We start from the raw sequence: 17,364 nt of genomic DNA, 5'->3' as shown, positions 1-17,364 counted from the left end.
AGAGCCCGGGCTGACATGACTAGTCGTAAACCCAAAGTGGCACAGACTTACAGGGACAGGCATCCATGACCCAGCTTCGAACGTGTCGGTCATCAGCAAGTGGGTCCGGGCTGTAGCACTGGGCTAGCAGGACTCCGGTAAACCGGGCTGTAGCGGGCTAACAGGACTCCGGTACTCAAAGCGTGACATTTCCCCGAAGGGACAGACACAGGAACGAAGAAGGACACATGCCGGCCAGCCTAAGTGTTCCAGAGCAGTAGCAAGCTACCATGGCTCAGCGGTAACACTAGGAGACATTTCCCGGTAAGAGAGGCTACTAAAGATAAACAACTAGATAGTCAGATCCCACACATACCAAGCATTTCAATAACATACACACAATATGCTCGATATGTGCAATACAACATGGCATCACAAAATGACTCTACGACTCAAGTAGTTTATTCAATAGGCTCCAAGGAGCGAGACATTACAAACATGGGTCTCATGACCCAACAATCAGAGCATACAAGTCAAGGCACAAGCGGAAGCTATCATGTCTGAGTACAGACATCTATAACTGAAAAAGGCTGAGAAGCCTGACTATCTATCAGATCCTGCCGAGGGCACAAGATCGTAGCTGAGGTAACAAGCTAAACGTCGAAGACCAAGCGGAACTACTAGTGAGACTGAAGTCTCTCTGCAAAAACATAAAATAGGCAAACGTGAGTACAAATGTACCCAGCAAGACTTACATCAGATCTATCTACATATGCATCATTATCAACAAGGGGGTGGTGGAGTTTAACTGCAGCAAGCCAGCTTTGACTCGGTGGCTATCCTGAACTACGACTGCAAGTAACTCTTTTGAGGTGGCGCACACGAGTCCACATATTCACCATATCAATACACCACTATGGATCCGCTCCCGTCTCCCTACGAGAACGCCATCCATAGCACTCACGCTTATCTTGCGTATTTTAGGGTATCCACTTTCACTTGTCTATGAACTGATATAAGCAACCTAGAAGTCCTTTACCGCGGACACGGCTATTCGAATAGATGATGTTAACCCTGCAGGGGTGTACTTCTTCATACATGTTTCCACCACTTAGCGTCTGCACACGACATGTGCTCGGCAGACTTCAAGCGAAAGCCGACGTGGGTGTAGACCACGACCTACCTAAACACTCAAGTCTCTAGTCCAGGTTTATCGCCTATTCGGGTTCCATCCATGAGGAGATCCGGCCGGAGTTTCGCTCACAGCCCCAAACGATGTGAACAGGGTTCCGTGACACCAAACGGGCGCCCAGTATACCCGGCCACGTGCCTACCGCATCACAGCCCACCCCTACGGTCAGCGCTGTCCACGGCCTCCAGCATACTACAAACACCAGAAACTACTTGCAACTCCTGGACAGAGGACAAGGGTGAATAAGAAGTCGAGCGGGGTCATATTTCAGGGCCCAATGTATGGTAGTAGCTGAATCATGGATCACAAACACAGAACTCAGTTCCTGAGGACGACTTCAATGAGACAACCCACCATGTACTCCTACATGGCCTCTCACCGACACCTTTTACCAAATCGTGTTCACACACTTAGCTCACACACAGTAGGACATGTTCACACACCTCTGATTCATCCCGGATGAATCAGACCTGACACAACTCTAAGCAGTAGCAGGCATGACAAACAAGCATGAATGAGTAGGCACAACAGGGCTCAAACAACTCCTACTCATGCTAGTGGGTTTCATCTATTTATTGTGGCAATGACAGGTCATGCAAAGGATAAAGGGGTTCAGCTACCGCAGCAAGTAACAGATGAATCGATGTTGTCCTAATGCAGTAAAAGAGAGCAGGAGCGAGAGAGTAGGATTGTATCGGAATGAACAAGGGGGTTTTGCTTGCCTGGCACTTCTGAAGATAACATTGAGTCTTCATCAGTGTCAACGATCACATCGTCGGTACAACGTCTACCGAGGGAGAACATCACCGGCAAACACAGAAGAAACACGATCAATGCAATGCACAATATGATGCATGCTATGACATGGCAATATGAATGTGTTTTGGGCTAATGCATCTAGCAACAAGTTAAATGGGGTTGGTTTGAATACAAGATTCAAATTCAAACTCCATATGTGAGAGTTTAAATGCCATTTATTTGATTTGTGCTAAACAGCAGCTATAAGTTGTTCTAACATGCATGAAAATGGTACAGATGGATTCCTTGAATTTTTCTGATAATTTTTCATATATAAATTATTTAATTTGGAGTTACGGTTGAATTTCTATGATTTATTGAAGTTTAGGGCATTTTCTGAAATTTCCTGAATATTAATAATTCCAGTAATTCATTAATGCGTCGGCCTGACGTCAGTGTGACGTCAGCAGGTCAACAGGGGCTGGTCCGGGTCAAACCTGACGTTCGGGACCCACATGTCAGCTGCACAGTGATTTAACAGAGTTTAATTAACTTAACTAAATTGTTAGCCGGGTTAATTAAACGGTAGGGCCCATCGGTCAGTGGCCGTAGGCCTGGGTTAGCGGGGGTGGTTAGGCCCTAATGACCGGCCACGTCGGATTCGCCGGCGGTTGGACGACGGCGACGACCCAGAGCGGCGGTGGCTCGCCGGAGTTGCGCCAGAGACGACGGATCGACGCGCCAAGGGCACCAGGAGGTAGCCCGTGCCCGTGCGCATCTAGGGGGACCAACGGGAGGTGCGGGGGTGGCCGGGGTTTGCCGGAGTGGAGCCCGAGGCGGCGGCCGGAGCTCGGGGGTTCGCGGGACCAGCGCTGCGGTGCACGGGAGGACGAGTGGTTAGGTGCTTTGGGTTCCTAAGGTTGCGGTGAGCACGCTGGTGGGCTCGGGAGCAAGCTGCGGTGGCTGTGGCCACGGCCACGCCATGGCCGGCGGCGAGATGCTTCGGTCATGGTTGGGGATCGGGGCTAGAGCTCGCGAAGGACGATGAGGAAAGGGGGAATTGGGTCAAAGGCTCACCGCGGAGCTGCAGGGATGGTTAGTGGGCTCGGGGGCGCGCCGGAGTGGCCGAATTCGACGGAGAAGGGCGCCGGGGCCGAAGCTTGAAGACGATGACGATGGCGGCTGCTCGGGGCCCTTCTGGTCGCGTGAGACGACGAGGAGGACGAGGGCGGAACATCGGAGCTCGGGAGCGCGTCGGAGAGGAGAGGGGGTGGCGGTGGCCGCGAGGGAGCTCGTCGGCGGCGACGGCTGCGTTCGGGCGAGTGAGAGAGAGGAAGCAGGGGATAGGGATGAGCTCGAGGGAGTGAGCGAGAGGGACCAGGGGGCTGCGTGGCGTCACCGGGGCGTCGAGGAGGAGCCAAGCAGGCTGGGAGGGAGGAGGTGGCCGGGGCGCGTGGCCGCGCGCGCCACCGAGCAGCTTCGGGGCGAGGGGGAGGAAGACGACAGGGGGAGAAACGGCGGTGGGCTGGGCCGCTGGAGGAGCTGGGCCAGGTGGGCTGAGAGGTGAGCGCCAGGTAAGTTTTCTCTCCTCTCTGCTTTTATTTCTATTTAATTCTGTTTTCTATTTTCTGTAGTTTGTTTTGATTTAGTTTTAGACATTAAATCATTTTAACAAATTCTGTAGGTTTTTATGTGGCTTGCTAAAATATATACAAAGCCACTCACAAACTTCCAGAATTATTGGAGTCATATTTAATATATATATTAAATATGAATCCAAAGCAAATAGTTATTGGATTAATTCAAATGGCCAGAATAAATATTTCTGTGACTCCAAAAATATTGGTTTGAATTTTACCTCTTACCAACATTTCTATGGAATAACAGGAACATTTTCTTGGACTCATTTGAGAAGATTTAAATGTTGATCATTTTTAGAAGGTTTCTGAGGCTTTGAAAATTCCTCAATTCAAATTTCATTTGAATTAAAACATGATGCTCACATGAGGTCTAGCCTAGAGCATAGCAGGACCAGGGATGTGACAACTCACCCCCACTGAACAAAAATCTCGCCCCGAGATTCAAGCGTAGGGTAAGATGAAGGGGAAACGCAAACTAGTATAGTCTTCACGATCCAGGGTGCACTTCAAATGAACGTTGATTCGCTCATCATCATTATCTTGATGTCTTGTTCCGAGAACTCCAACCAACATGACAACAAGAGGAGAAGGGAACTCTAGAAGGATCAATCTTCTCGAAGGTCGAACAACTCAGGATTAACTCTCGGAATGAGACATAGCAACATCTCTCGAGCTGAGAGACGAAGCACACCTCTAGAGGGATGGAGTGGAACGAATGACGGAGGTTTACTAGGTAGATAACAATTCCATACCTAAGAAGGTGGTAAACGATTGTCAACGTAGCGAGGAGTTTGAGTTGCCATGATACCATAACGATGCACCTTAGGGAAGGTGACTCGTAGAAATATCCCCTTAAGTGGCAAAAAGAATTACCTTTGATTCAAAGATCCTTGAAACTCTTTATACCAGCTTAAGGAAAATCATAATCAATCATTTAGAGGGGTTCGGTAGAATGGCATACCCGAACTTGGATGATGTGGATTACCTTGTTGAAGACAACGTAATGGATGAATTTGCTTATCACCGGAAATGGAAGAGACCCATGGTAGAATGGCACATTGGCGGTGCAAGCTGGGAACAAAATGCAAATGCTGGGAATGATTCTGGTAACTGGGGAAGAACCCAGCAATAGAGAGTAAATTCACTGTTTGAAAGGTCATAGCATTGCCAAGGAAACGGAGAGCATCCCCGTTAGTGTCAATGATAACACCTAGCGCTTGTGCGTGCTCTCAAGAACTTGAGCATTTCCATAATCATCAAGATTTTACCAATATCCGTGTCAAGGATCCTGGCAACACAACTTGCTACCACGATGAATGATGATGGATGATGCAGATGCAAAGGAAGATAACACTTTCTTAGATTTCACCGTTGGCAATGCCAAGGAAAGAAAATCTGGATGATCGACCGAGAGACATTTAGCATTCCGCTTCTAATGTTCTCCTTGATGTGCTAGTGTATCCCATTCATAGATATGGTTTAACTAGAACATCAAGTAAAAGGTCGGACTTTGGGAGCAATAGAATCCATAAGGAACAGTTACAGAGGTAAATCCTACGAAATCCTTATGGGGAGGTGGCCAACTTCTTCAATCAAGATACTACAATAATAGGTCTTTCGGCTGGGTGGTGCTGGCCACGACATCCACTTTACCAGTTATCGAGGAACCAATATTATAGTTCTTGGGGAAATGTTCCAAACCATCATATCTGCCTGAGATTCAGATCTGGTTGGTGTCAGGATATTCCAGACTCATCGAGCCTAGGAAGATAAATGAAAGTTTGCAACACAATTCGACGAGATAACGTTGCGAGATTCTCGGGAAATGAACTACGATAGCAAACTCCAAAACATGAGCTGGTTCTGCTACAAACATGTGAACACGTTGTCCAAGACAAGCATGACCACAAAGTAGTCTTATAATAAAACACTACCGAGTTCAGGAGGGGGAACCATCAACGAGGGTATCGAAGTCCTTACATAAGTCCGGATTAGCTCTTATGAAGGAACTCCTTCTCCTTGAACAAATCAATCAGTGGCTTGGTGTGCTAGGGATACATATAGATTGAAGGTTGCAAGTCTTCAAACCACAGAATTCTTCGCACGTGTGCATGACTGATTTGGAATGATTCCAAAGAAAGCAACATTGACTTTCTCGAATCCACGGCGGCAACTTGCATCATATGCACATGAATTAAAGGAAGTCACTACCTTCATCCAAACATATGCTTCATGAACGAAACACGAAGAAATGCTTACACAAGTTTCCAACACTAGGTTGATGTTCAACATGACTCATGGGAGAGACAAAATGCTGCTGATGGGCTCAACAACAACTCATCGAGATTTCCATGTAAATGGAATTCCATAATTATGTGAACAAGTGATAGCATTGGTCAGACCCAAAAGATATAATGGTGTATGCTCGAGGGATCAACCACGAGTAAGACAACATTACGAGCATCGTTGGTACTGATTTGACTTGACGATGGCCCACACTCAAATCAAAGGATTGATAAGACAATAGGTCCAACAACTGATTGCAGGGACCAATTGATGAAGATATCATCTTTCTTCAACACACACTACACAAGAATATCCCTTTGGAACGAACTAAGTCAGGCAAGCTTTTATCTTCCAACTCTCCAAGTTGTTGTCTAGCTTAACCAACTAGCTCAGGGATATCTAACACCGATCTTGGAGAGAGGGTGGTTCACAAGAAACCAACTTGATCACGAGCTCAACACAGCGGTCAGGTGACAACCTGGTAATACTTCCGAGAAGATCTTCGGAAAATCACGAACCACCGGTATGTTACTAAGATTGAGAACAATCTTGCTTTCCAGGGCAAGACGATATGATCAAATAAGCAAGGATTGGCACTATCCTAACTCACTGATCGGAGAGTGCACCAGAAATAAGGACTAGGTAGCACAATCAACCTTAGGGTGACGATTCAATAATCAACATGCTAAGAATGAGGTTATCGTCCATTTAACTACCAAGCAATGGAGTTGCTAGCAGTATTGATTTCACACACCACGATTCACTTGTCGGCATTCCGGTTACGATAACACAGGAACCGAGGAATGAACAATGATGGCAAGAAGTATCACTGTACCAAGAGTTCATAGGATGGTGTGCAATTCCTATAACAATCCCGATATAAAGATGGTAATACTCCAAGGTAGAGCAGAGCAAAAGCAAGATTAGCAATTTGATCTGCGGAGTACGACTTCTTTGACCCAATCCTGGAAATGGAAGAGGTACTGGAGTTTGTTTCTCCTAGTCATTCCGGATAGAATGGCTTGACCGACCACAAGAATAATAGGCATCGATGAACGAACGCACACATACTCTTGACTATCAATTGATAGACGAAGGTCAGTAGACAACTAAAGAGGGACAACTCAAAGGAACATATAACTTTCTGAGTTGTGGATGCATAGGTTAGTATGTCGAACCAAGTTCAACATAATTCTTCCGGATAACCCATGCAGAAAGGTTGAGCTGGCAGAGTCACAATATAGCATGGAGAACTCATCGAGAGCACTCTTGTTGTCATCTCTTGGTTCAGAAGAACTCCTGCCAAGAATGGTTCATGGTAATTGGAAGAAGGATGTACCACGAACCTCGAGGACTATCGCAAAGGTTACTAATATCCTAAAGGAACTAGCAAACCCTATCAACATGAAGTAAGTAGAGTGAATCTCGGGTTCAGAACCCAGGAGTAGAATGCCTACTACTAAGTAGCACCACGGGATGCTTTCGAGAATGATGGCCAGAATCTTCACACTGGGAACACAAAACATTGCTAGATTACTAGGTGACTCCCTAAAACACCTAGGGTCATAACAATAACTCCAACTTAAATGTCAAGGCAATAGAATACCTCAACTCAACAATTAGTGTGATTGAGCTGGCATAAAGGAACATCGAAACCAGAGGGAAAGGATTTTGCAAATGCATCAGACTATTTAGAAACCTGGGATGACTCGGACAGCATAACAGCTGTAAATGCTCAGAAAAGATTTGAGACATTCACAAAATGGTGGCATAACCACTCAGAAGCACAATATCAAGGTCTCGAGATCAATAATTAACATACGGAAGTCGTAGGAACTGAACTCAAGCTTAAATCCAACAATTCTATAAGTCTACGGATTAGTAACACGTGATCCTGATAGAAAGAAGAGATAGCCTATTTCTTAATCCCCGTAGAAGAGAAGAGGTTCACTCAGATCAGAAGGCCATGAGGTATAAGGAGTAAAAAGAGCCTTACGTTCCATCCCACAATCAATTCCCTTATATAACTAAAGAATTTCTAGACTCAACTTCGACCAGTTTGGCTTGGTAATCCTACAGGCAGTCAAGCTCTGATACCAACGCTGTTAGGACCCCGACTCAATGCCACATCGATCTATCATGTAACACCTCATATCACTTTGCGGCCTCACGCACGGTATTCCCACGGGTTTCGCCTTACCTTCGCCCGGGACCGTTTGTGCCTTTTGGCACACGTATATGATAGTGTCGCTAGCATCCATATGATAAGGAGCCCGGGCTGACATGGCTAGTCATAAACCCAAAGTGGCACAGACCTACAGGGACAGGCATCCATGACCCAGCATCGAACGTATCGGTCATCAGCGGGTGAATCCAGGCTGTAGCACTGGGCTAGCAGGACTCCGGTGAACCGGGCTGTAGCGGGTTAACAGGACTCTGGTATTCATCGCGTGACATTTCCCCGAAGGGACAGACATAGGAACGAAGAAGGACACATGCCGGCCAGCCTAAGTGTTCCGGAGCAGTAGCAAGCTACCGTGGCTCAGTGGAAACACTAGGAGACATTTCCCGGTAAGAGAGGCTACTAAGAATAAACAACTAGATAGTCAGATCCCACACATACCAAGCATTTCAATAACATACACACAATATGCTCGATATGTGCAAATACAACATGGCATCACAACATGACTCTATAACTCAAGTATTTATTCCTTAGGCTCCGAGGAGCGAGATATTACAAACAGGGGTCTCATGACCCAACATTCAGAGCATACAAATCAAAGCACAAGAGGAAGCTATCATGTCTGAGTACAGACATCTATAAATGAAAAAGGCTGAGAAGCCTGACTATCTACCAAATCCTGCCGAGGCACAAGATCGTAGCTGAGGTAACAAGCTAAACGTCGAAGTCCACGTGGAACTACTAGCGAGACCGAAGTCTCTCTGCAAAAACATAAAATAGGCAAACGTGAGTACAAATGTACCCAGCAAGACTTACATCAGAACTAACTACATATGCATCATTATCAACAAAGGGGATGGTGGGGGTTTAACTGCAGCAAGCCAGCTTTGACTCGGTGGCTATCCTAAACTACGACTGTAAGTAACTCTTTTGAGGTGGCGCACACGAGTCCACATATTCACCATATCAATACACCACTATGGATCCGCTCCCGTCTCCCTACGAGAACGCCATCCATAGCACTCACGCTTATCTTGCGTATTTTAGAGTATCCACTTTCACTTGTCTATGAACTGATATAAGCAACCCAGAAGTCCTTTACCGCGGACACGGCTATTCGAATAGATGATGTTAACCCTGCAGGGGTGTACTTCTTCATACATGTTTCCACCACTTAGCGTCTGCACACGACATGTGCTCGACAGACTTCAAGCGAAAGCCGACGTGGGTGTAGACCACGACCTACCTAAACACTCAAGTCTCTAGTCCAGGTTTATCGCCTATTCGGGTTCCATCCATGAGGAGATCCGGCCGGAGTTTTGCTCACAGCCCCAAACGATGTGAACAGGGTTCCGTGACACCAAACGGGCGCCCGGTATACCCGGCCACGTGCCTACCGCATCACAGCCCACCCCTACGGTCAGCGCTGTCCACGGCCTCCAGCATACTACAAACACCAGAAACTACTTGCAACTCCTGGACAGAGGACAAGGGTGAATAAGAAGTCGAGCGGGGTCATATTTCAGGGCCCAATGTATGGTAGTAGCTGAATCATGGATCACAAACACAGAACTCAGTTCCTGAGGACGGCTTCAATGAGACAACCCACCATGTACTCCTACATGGCCTCTCACCGACACCTTTTACCAAATCGTGTTCACACACTTAGCTCACACACAGTAGGACATGTTCACACACCTCTGATTCATCCCGGATGAATCAGACCTGACACAACTCTAAGCAGTAGCCGGCATGACAAACAAGCATGAATGAGTAGGCACAACAGGGCTCAAACAACTCCTACTCATGCTAGTGGGTTTCATCTATTTACTGTGGCAATGACAGGTCATGCAAAGGATAAAGGGGTTCAGCTACCGCAGCAAGTAACAGATGAATCGATGTTGTCCTAATGCAGTAAAAGAGAGCAGGAGCGAGAGAGTAGGATTGTATCGGAATGAACAAGGGGGTTTTGCTTGCCTGGCACTTCTGAAGATAACATTGAGTCTTCATCAGTGTCAACGATCACATCGTCGGTACAACGTCTACCGAGGGAGAACATCACCGGCAAACACAGAAGAAACACGATCAATGCAATGCACAATATGATGCATGCTATGACATGGCAATATGAATGTGTTTTGGGCTAATGCATCTAGCAACAAGTTAAATGGGGTTGGTTTGAATACAAGATTCAAATTCAAACTCCATATGTGAGAGTTCAAATGCCATTTATTTGATTTGTGCTAAACAGCAGCTATAAGTTGTTCTAACATGCATGAAAATGGTACAGATGGATTCCTTGAATTTTTCTGATAATTTTTCATATATAAATTATTTAATTTGTAGTTACGGTTGAATTTCTATGATTTATTGAAGTTTAGGGCATTTTCTGAAATTTCCCGAATATTCATAATTCTAGTAATTCATTAATGCGTCAGCCTGACGTCAGTGTGACGTCAGCAGGTCAACAGGGGCTGGTCCGGGTCAAACCTGACGTTCGGGACCCACATGTCAGCTGCACAGTGATTTAACAGAGTTTAAATAACTTAACTAAATTGTTAGCCGGGTTAATTAAACAGTAGGGCCCACCGGTCAGTGGCCGTAGGCCTGGGTTAGCGGGGGTGGTTAGGCCCTAATGACCGGCCACGTCGGATTCGCCGGCGGTTGGACAACGGCGACGACCCAGAGCGGCGGTGGCTCGCCGGAGTTGCGCCAGAGACGACGGATCGACGCGCCAAGGGCACCAGGAGGTAGCCCGTGCCCGTGCGCATCTAGGGGACCAACGGGAGGTGCGGGGGTGGCCGGGGTTCGCCGGAGTGGAGCCCGAGGCGGCGGCCGGAGCTCGGGGGTTCGCGGGACCGGCGCTGCGGTGCACGGGAGGACGAGTGGTTAGGTGCTTTGGGTTCCTAAGGTTGCGGTGAGCACGCTGGTGGGCTCGGGAGCAAGCTGCGGTGGCTGTGGCCACGGCCACGCCATGGCCGACGGCGAGATGCTTCGGTCATGGTTGGGGATCGGGGCTAGAGCTCGCGAAGGACGACGAGGAAAGGGGGAATCGGATCAAAGGCTCACCGCGGAGCTGCAGGGATGGTTAGTGGGCTCGGGGGCGCGCCGGAGTGGCCGAATTCGACGGAGAAGGGCGCCGGGGCCGAAGCTTGAAGACAATGATGATGGCGGCTGCTCGGGGCCCTTCTGGTCGCGTGAGACGACGAGGAGGACGAGGGCGGAATAGCGGAGCTCGGGAGCGCGTCGGAGAGGAGAGGGGGTGGCGGTGGCCGCGAGGGAGCTCGTCGGTGGCGACGGCTGCGTTCGGGCGAGTGAGAGAGAGGAAGCAGGGGAGAGGGATGAGCTCGAGGGAGTGAGCGAGAGGGACCAGGGGGCTGTGTGGCGTCACCGGGGCGTCGAGGAGGAGCCAAGCAGGCTGGGAGGGAGGAGGTGGCCAGGGCGCGTGGCCGCGCGCGCCACCGAGCAGCTTCGGGGCGAGGGGGAGGAAGACGACAGGGGGAGAAACGACGGTGGGCTGGGCCGCTGGAGGAGCTGGGCCAGGTGGGCTGAGAGGTGAGCGCCAGGTAAGTTTTCTCTCCTCTCTGCTTTTATTTCTATTTAATTCTGTTTTCTATTTTCTGTAGTTTGTTTTGATTTAGTTTTAGACACTAAATCATTTTAACAAATTCTGTAGGTTTTTATGTGGCTTGCTAAAATATATACAAAGCCACTCACAAACTTCCAGAATTATTGGAGTCATATTTAATATATATATTAAATATAAATCCAAAGCAAATAGTTATTGGATTAATTCAAATGGCCAGAATAAATATTTCTGTGACTCCAAAAATATTGGTTTGAATTTTACCTCTTACCAACATTTCTATGGAATAACAGGAACATTTTCTTGGACTCATTTGAGAAGATTTAAATGTTGATCATTTTTAGAAGGTTTCTGAGGCTTTGAAAATTCCTCAATTCAAATTTCATTTGAATTAAAACATGATGCTCACATGAGGTCTAGCCTAGAGCATAGCAGGACCAGGGATGTGACACAGGCCTTCCGAATAGTTGGGTCCTGAAAGTATAGAAAAAGGAAACGGCGGAATAGGGGGCCCCTTAGTGCGGTTGAGCCACATTTTGGGCGTGCCGTAGTTGTGCCCCTCCCCTTATGCCCATGGTATTTCTAAGGCGTAATTATGTACGCGTGGTACCGATATCACCATCTGGCGAGGGCTGGGGTTGGGGCCGCACTGCTATGCTTGCTCGGAACGTGCCAGCCGGCTTTGTTGTAGGTTACTTCGGGCTCGCTTGACGTTGTCCGGACGTTTAACACCTGGATTGGAGAGAGCGTTCGGTGTGTACTTCTGCCGCCAGGGCTGCCGTGGGCTCCTCCGTTCGAAGAGAGCGTTCGGTGTTTCCATTTACCGTGATGACTCCGCGAGGGCCTGGCATCTTGAGCTTGAGATATGCGTAGTGCGGTACCGCATTGAATTTTTACAAATGCGGTTCGTCCGAGCAGGGCGTGATAGCCACTGCGGAATGGGACTATGTCGAAGATTAACTCTTCGCTTTGGAAATTATTCGGGGATCCGAAGACCACTTCGAGTGTAACCGAGCCTGTAAAGCTGGCTTCTACACCTGGTATGACGCCTTTAAAGGTTGTCTTTGTGGGTTTAATCCTCGAGGGATCTTACCCATTTTTCGCACTGTATCCTGATAAAGCAGGTTCAGGCTGCTGCCGCCGTCCATTAGGACTCTAGTGAGGTGAAATCCGTCAATGATTGGGTCTAGGACCAATGCGGCGAATCCGCCGTGACGGATGCTAGTGGGGTGGTCCCTTCGATCAAAAGTGATCGGGTAGGAGTACCATGGGTTGAACTTTGGGGCGACTGGCTCCAACGCATAGACGTCCTTGAGAGCATGCTTCCACTCCCTTTTGGGGATGTGGGTTGCGTATATCATGTTCACCGTCCGCACTTGCGGGGGGAATCCCTTCTATCCTCTGTTGTTCGGCGGCCGGGGCTCCTCCTCGTCATCGCTATGCAGCCCCTTGTCTCTGGTTTCGGCACTTAACTTGCCTACCTGCTTGAACACCCAACAATCCCTGTTGGTGTGGTTGGCTGGTTGTTCGGGGGTGCCGTGTATCTGGCACGAGCGATCGAGTATCTGGTCTAGAGTGGATGGGCCCGGAGGGTTTCTTTTGAATGGCTTCTTCCGCTGACCGGGTTTAGAGCCTCTGAATCCGGCATTAACTGCCGTATCCTCAGTATTGTCGCTGTTAATGCGGCGCTTATGCTTGTTGCGACGTGACCTGCCATTGTTGTCCTTGGTATCCAAATTGCTAGGGCTCTTGGTTATGTTATTGCTACGAGCTAGCCAGCTGTCTTTGCCCACGCAAAAGCGAGTCATGAGTGTTGTGAGGGCTGCCATAGATTTCGGCTTTTCCTGTCCCAGGTGCCGGGCAAGCCATTCGTCTCGGATGTTGTGCCTGAAGGCTGCAAGGGCCTCGGCGTCCGGATAGTCGACTATTTGATTTTTCTTGGTTAGGAACCGTGTCCAGAATTGTCTGGACGATTCTTCTGGCTGCTGGATTATGTGGCTTAGGTCATCGACGTCTGGTGGTCGCACATAAGTGCCCTGGAAGTTGTCAAGGAATGCGGATTCCAGGTCCTCCCAGCAACTAATAGACTCTGCTGGCAGGCTGTTAAGCCAATGCCGAGCTGGTCCTTTAAGCTTGAGCGGGAGGTATTTGATGGCGTGTAGATAATCACCACGGGCCATGTGAATGTGAAGGAGATAATCCTCAATCCATACCGCGGGATCTGTTGTGCCATCGTATGATTCAATGTTGACGGGTTTAAAACCCTCGGGGATTTGATGATCCATTACTTCGTCTGTGAAGCATAGTGGGTGTGCGGCGCCCCTGTACTGGGCTATATCGCGACGCAGCTCGGATGAGCTTTGTCTATTGTATTCGGCTTGGCTGTATTTATCATATCCGGTGTGATGGTTATCGTCATGTGAAGTGGGGCGCCCACGCGATCCGTAGATTGATCTTGTTTGCCTTGCCTTATTCTCCAATATGTCTCGCAGATCTGTTGCGTCTCCCCGCACTCTGGTATTTTTTGAGCGGTGCCGGGGTGCGGCTTCGGTCGAGGGCCTGAAGGCCTCTATGTCGCGGCCACGGGGTGGCCAATCGGGCGCATCGTACGCTGGTGATGTAGGTTTAGTTGCTTCCTCCTCAAGTTGGGGTAGCAGCCTGCGCTTTGGGTAGCTCTTGGAGGGGCGTTTGAGTTTATACTCTTCGGCCGCCAGGACTTCGGTCCATCTGTCGGCTAACAAGTCTTGGTCAGCTCTAAGCTGCTACTGTTTTTTCTTGAGGCTGCTTGCCGTGGCCATGCCTATGTTTAAAACGCTCTTGTTCGACGGGATCCTCTGGCACGACGAATTCGTCGTCGTCGAGGCTTGCCTCGTCTTCGGAGGGAGGCGTATAATTGTCGTCCTCGACCTCTTTGTCGGCCGCTCTCTCATGAGGGCTGGCTCCTTCGTCCTCCTGCACTGAATCTTGCTGGAGGGGGGTGTCTTCGGCACTGTCCGGCGTGTTGTTATCTCCGGTGCCGGACTCGCCGTTTTTTACTTTGGCGGGATTTAGAGCGGCGCCACTGACATCGGCGCTTGGGTTGCTTCTTGGAGGGGTCGTCCTCCATTTTTTCATCGCCATCCCCTGCTTTGGGGGTGTCCACCATGTATATGTCATATGACGAGGTGGCTTTCCAGTTCCCTATAGGTGCTGGTTCTTGGTCGTCTCCTTCATCGGCGTCCATACCGTCGATGTCTTCGGAGTCGAAGTCGAGCATGTCGGTTAAATCGTCGATAGTGGCTACGAAGTGGGTGGTGGGTGGGTTTCGAATTTCTTCGTCGTCTGTATCCCAACCATGCTGACCGTAATCCGGCCAGGGCTCTCCTGACAAAGAGAGAGACTTTAGTGAATTCAGGATATCGCCAAAGGGCGAGTGCCGAAAGACGTCCGCGGCGGTGAACTCCATGACCGGAGCCCAATCGGGTTCGATCGGAAGAGGTGCGGAATATGCGAAGTCCGGCACCTTGGAGTCGCGGGCCTTGCAAAGGACTAGGCTGGTATTCGGCTCTATTGCCGTAGAAATTGTGGCTCCCGGGGCGGCGTCCAACCGTCCATCCCCGACTAGCACAGTCGGCTCCGAGCTAATGATCGGAGCAGGCACCTGAGCGGCGCTCTGGGTGTTGTCCGGCGGCAGAGCTAAATCATGCCCATCGTGACAGTGCAGCGTGCTCGGCCGTGGCTTGAATCCGTTGAAGATCAAGTCCCCACGGATGTCGGCCGTGTAGTTTAAGATTCCAAACCTGACCTGATGGCCAGGGGCGTAGCTTTCGATCTGCTCCAGATGGCCAAGCGAGTTGGCCCGCAGTGCGAAGCCGCTGAATACGAAGATCTGTCCGGGGAGAAAAGTCTCAACCTGGACCGCATCGTGGTTGATGATCGAAGAAGCCATCGGGCCTAAAGGTGATGACACAGAGGAACTCTCAATGAAAGCACCAATGTCGGTGTCAAAAACCGGCGGATCTCGGGTAGGGGGTCCCGAACTATGCGTCTAGGCGGATGGTAACAGGAGACAAGGGACACGATGTTTTTACCCAGGTTCGGGCCCTCTCGATGGAGGTAAAACCCTACTCCTGCTTGATTAATATTGATGATATGGGTAGTACAAGAGTGGATCTACCACGAGATCAGAGAGGGTAAACCCTAGAAGCTAGCCTATGGTATGATTGTTGTTCGTCCTACGGACTAAAACTCTCCAGTTTATATAGACACCAGAGAGGGCTAGGGTTACACAGAGTCGGTTACAATGGGAGCAGATCTTCATATCGTAGCGCCAAGCTTGCCTTCCACGCCAAGGAAAGTCTCATCCGGACACGGGACGAAGTCTTCAATCTTGTATCTTCATAGTCCGGGAGTCCGGCCAAAGGTCATAGTCCGGCCATCCGGACACCCCCTAATCCAGGACTCCCTCAACCGCCTATAATTTTTCTAGCATGGAAGATATTGGGCATTCCCGGTCATTTTCGTTGACAGGAAAAGCATGCCTCTCAAAACAATTTTATCTCTCAATTTAAGCTATGAGCTATGGCACCTCTACAAATCTCTGCTTCCCTCTATGAAGGGCCTATCTATTTACTTTCATGCAATTTTTATTTTTATATTGAGTCTCCTTCTTCTCTTCCAAATCACCAACTAGGGAACACTATTGTCATACTTGTGTATTGGGTGTAGTTAATATTTTAGTGTGTTTCATGAATGGATCAATGATTGAGCATAATGGGCTAGGGATAACTTTCTTTAGCGTTGATATTTTGAAAGACATGGTTGTTTGTTGATATGCTTGAGTATTGATGTCTTCATGTCAAGTTATAGACTATTGCTTTGAATCATCCAATTCCAAATGCCCATGCCACAAAAGAAAAGAATATTTGATGAATATGTTAGGTAGCATTCCACATCAAAAATTCTGTTTTTATCATTTACCTACTCAAGGACGAGCAGGAATTAAGCTTGGGGATACTTGATACGTCTCCAACGTATCTATAATTTTTTATTGTTCCATGCTATATATTATCAATCTTGGATGTTTTATATACATTTACATGCAACTTTATATCATTTTTGGGACTAACCTATTAACTTAGTGCCCAATGCCACTTGCTGTTTTTGCTTGTTTTTTACTTTGCAGAATATCAGTACCAAACGAAGTCCAAATGCCACAGAACTATTTGGAGATTTTTTCTGGCAATAAGAGACCCTGGAAGCTTCGAGAGGGAACCAGAAGATGAAAGAGGGCCCACTAATTAAGCACCAGGGCGCGCTAGGGGCCTCTGGCGCGCCCAGGTGCATAGTAGGGCCCATGAGCATCGTTTTGACCTACCTCTGCCTCTATAAATACTCTAAAATCCCAAAACCCTTGGGGGAGTCCATGAAATACTTTTTCCGCTGCTGCAAGTTCTAGAACCACGAGATCCAATCTAGAGGCCTTTTCCGACACTCTGCCGGAGTGGGAAACAATCACGGATGTTTTTTTCATCATCCTTACAACCCCTTCGATGATGCCTGAGTAGTTTACCACGGACCTACATGTGCATACTTAGCAGCTAGATGGCTTCTTCTCTCTTTTTAATCTTCAATACAATGTTCTCCTCGATGTTCTTGGAGATCTATTTGATGTAATGACTTTTTGCGGTGTGTTTGTTGGGATCCGATGAATTGTGAGTTTATTATCAGATCTATACATGAACATTATTTGAGTTTTCTCTAAACTCTTTTATGCATG

This window comes from Triticum dicoccoides, chromosome 1B, assembly GCF_002162155.2.
Source record: "Triticum dicoccoides isolate Atlit2015 ecotype Zavitan chromosome 1B, WEW_v2.0, whole genome shotgun sequence".
Lineage (NCBI taxonomy): Eukaryota > Viridiplantae > Streptophyta > Magnoliopsida > Poales > Poaceae > Triticum > Triticum dicoccoides.
The sequence above is the reverse complement of the archived record's forward strand: the minus strand, read 5'-3'. Positions refer to the sequence as shown.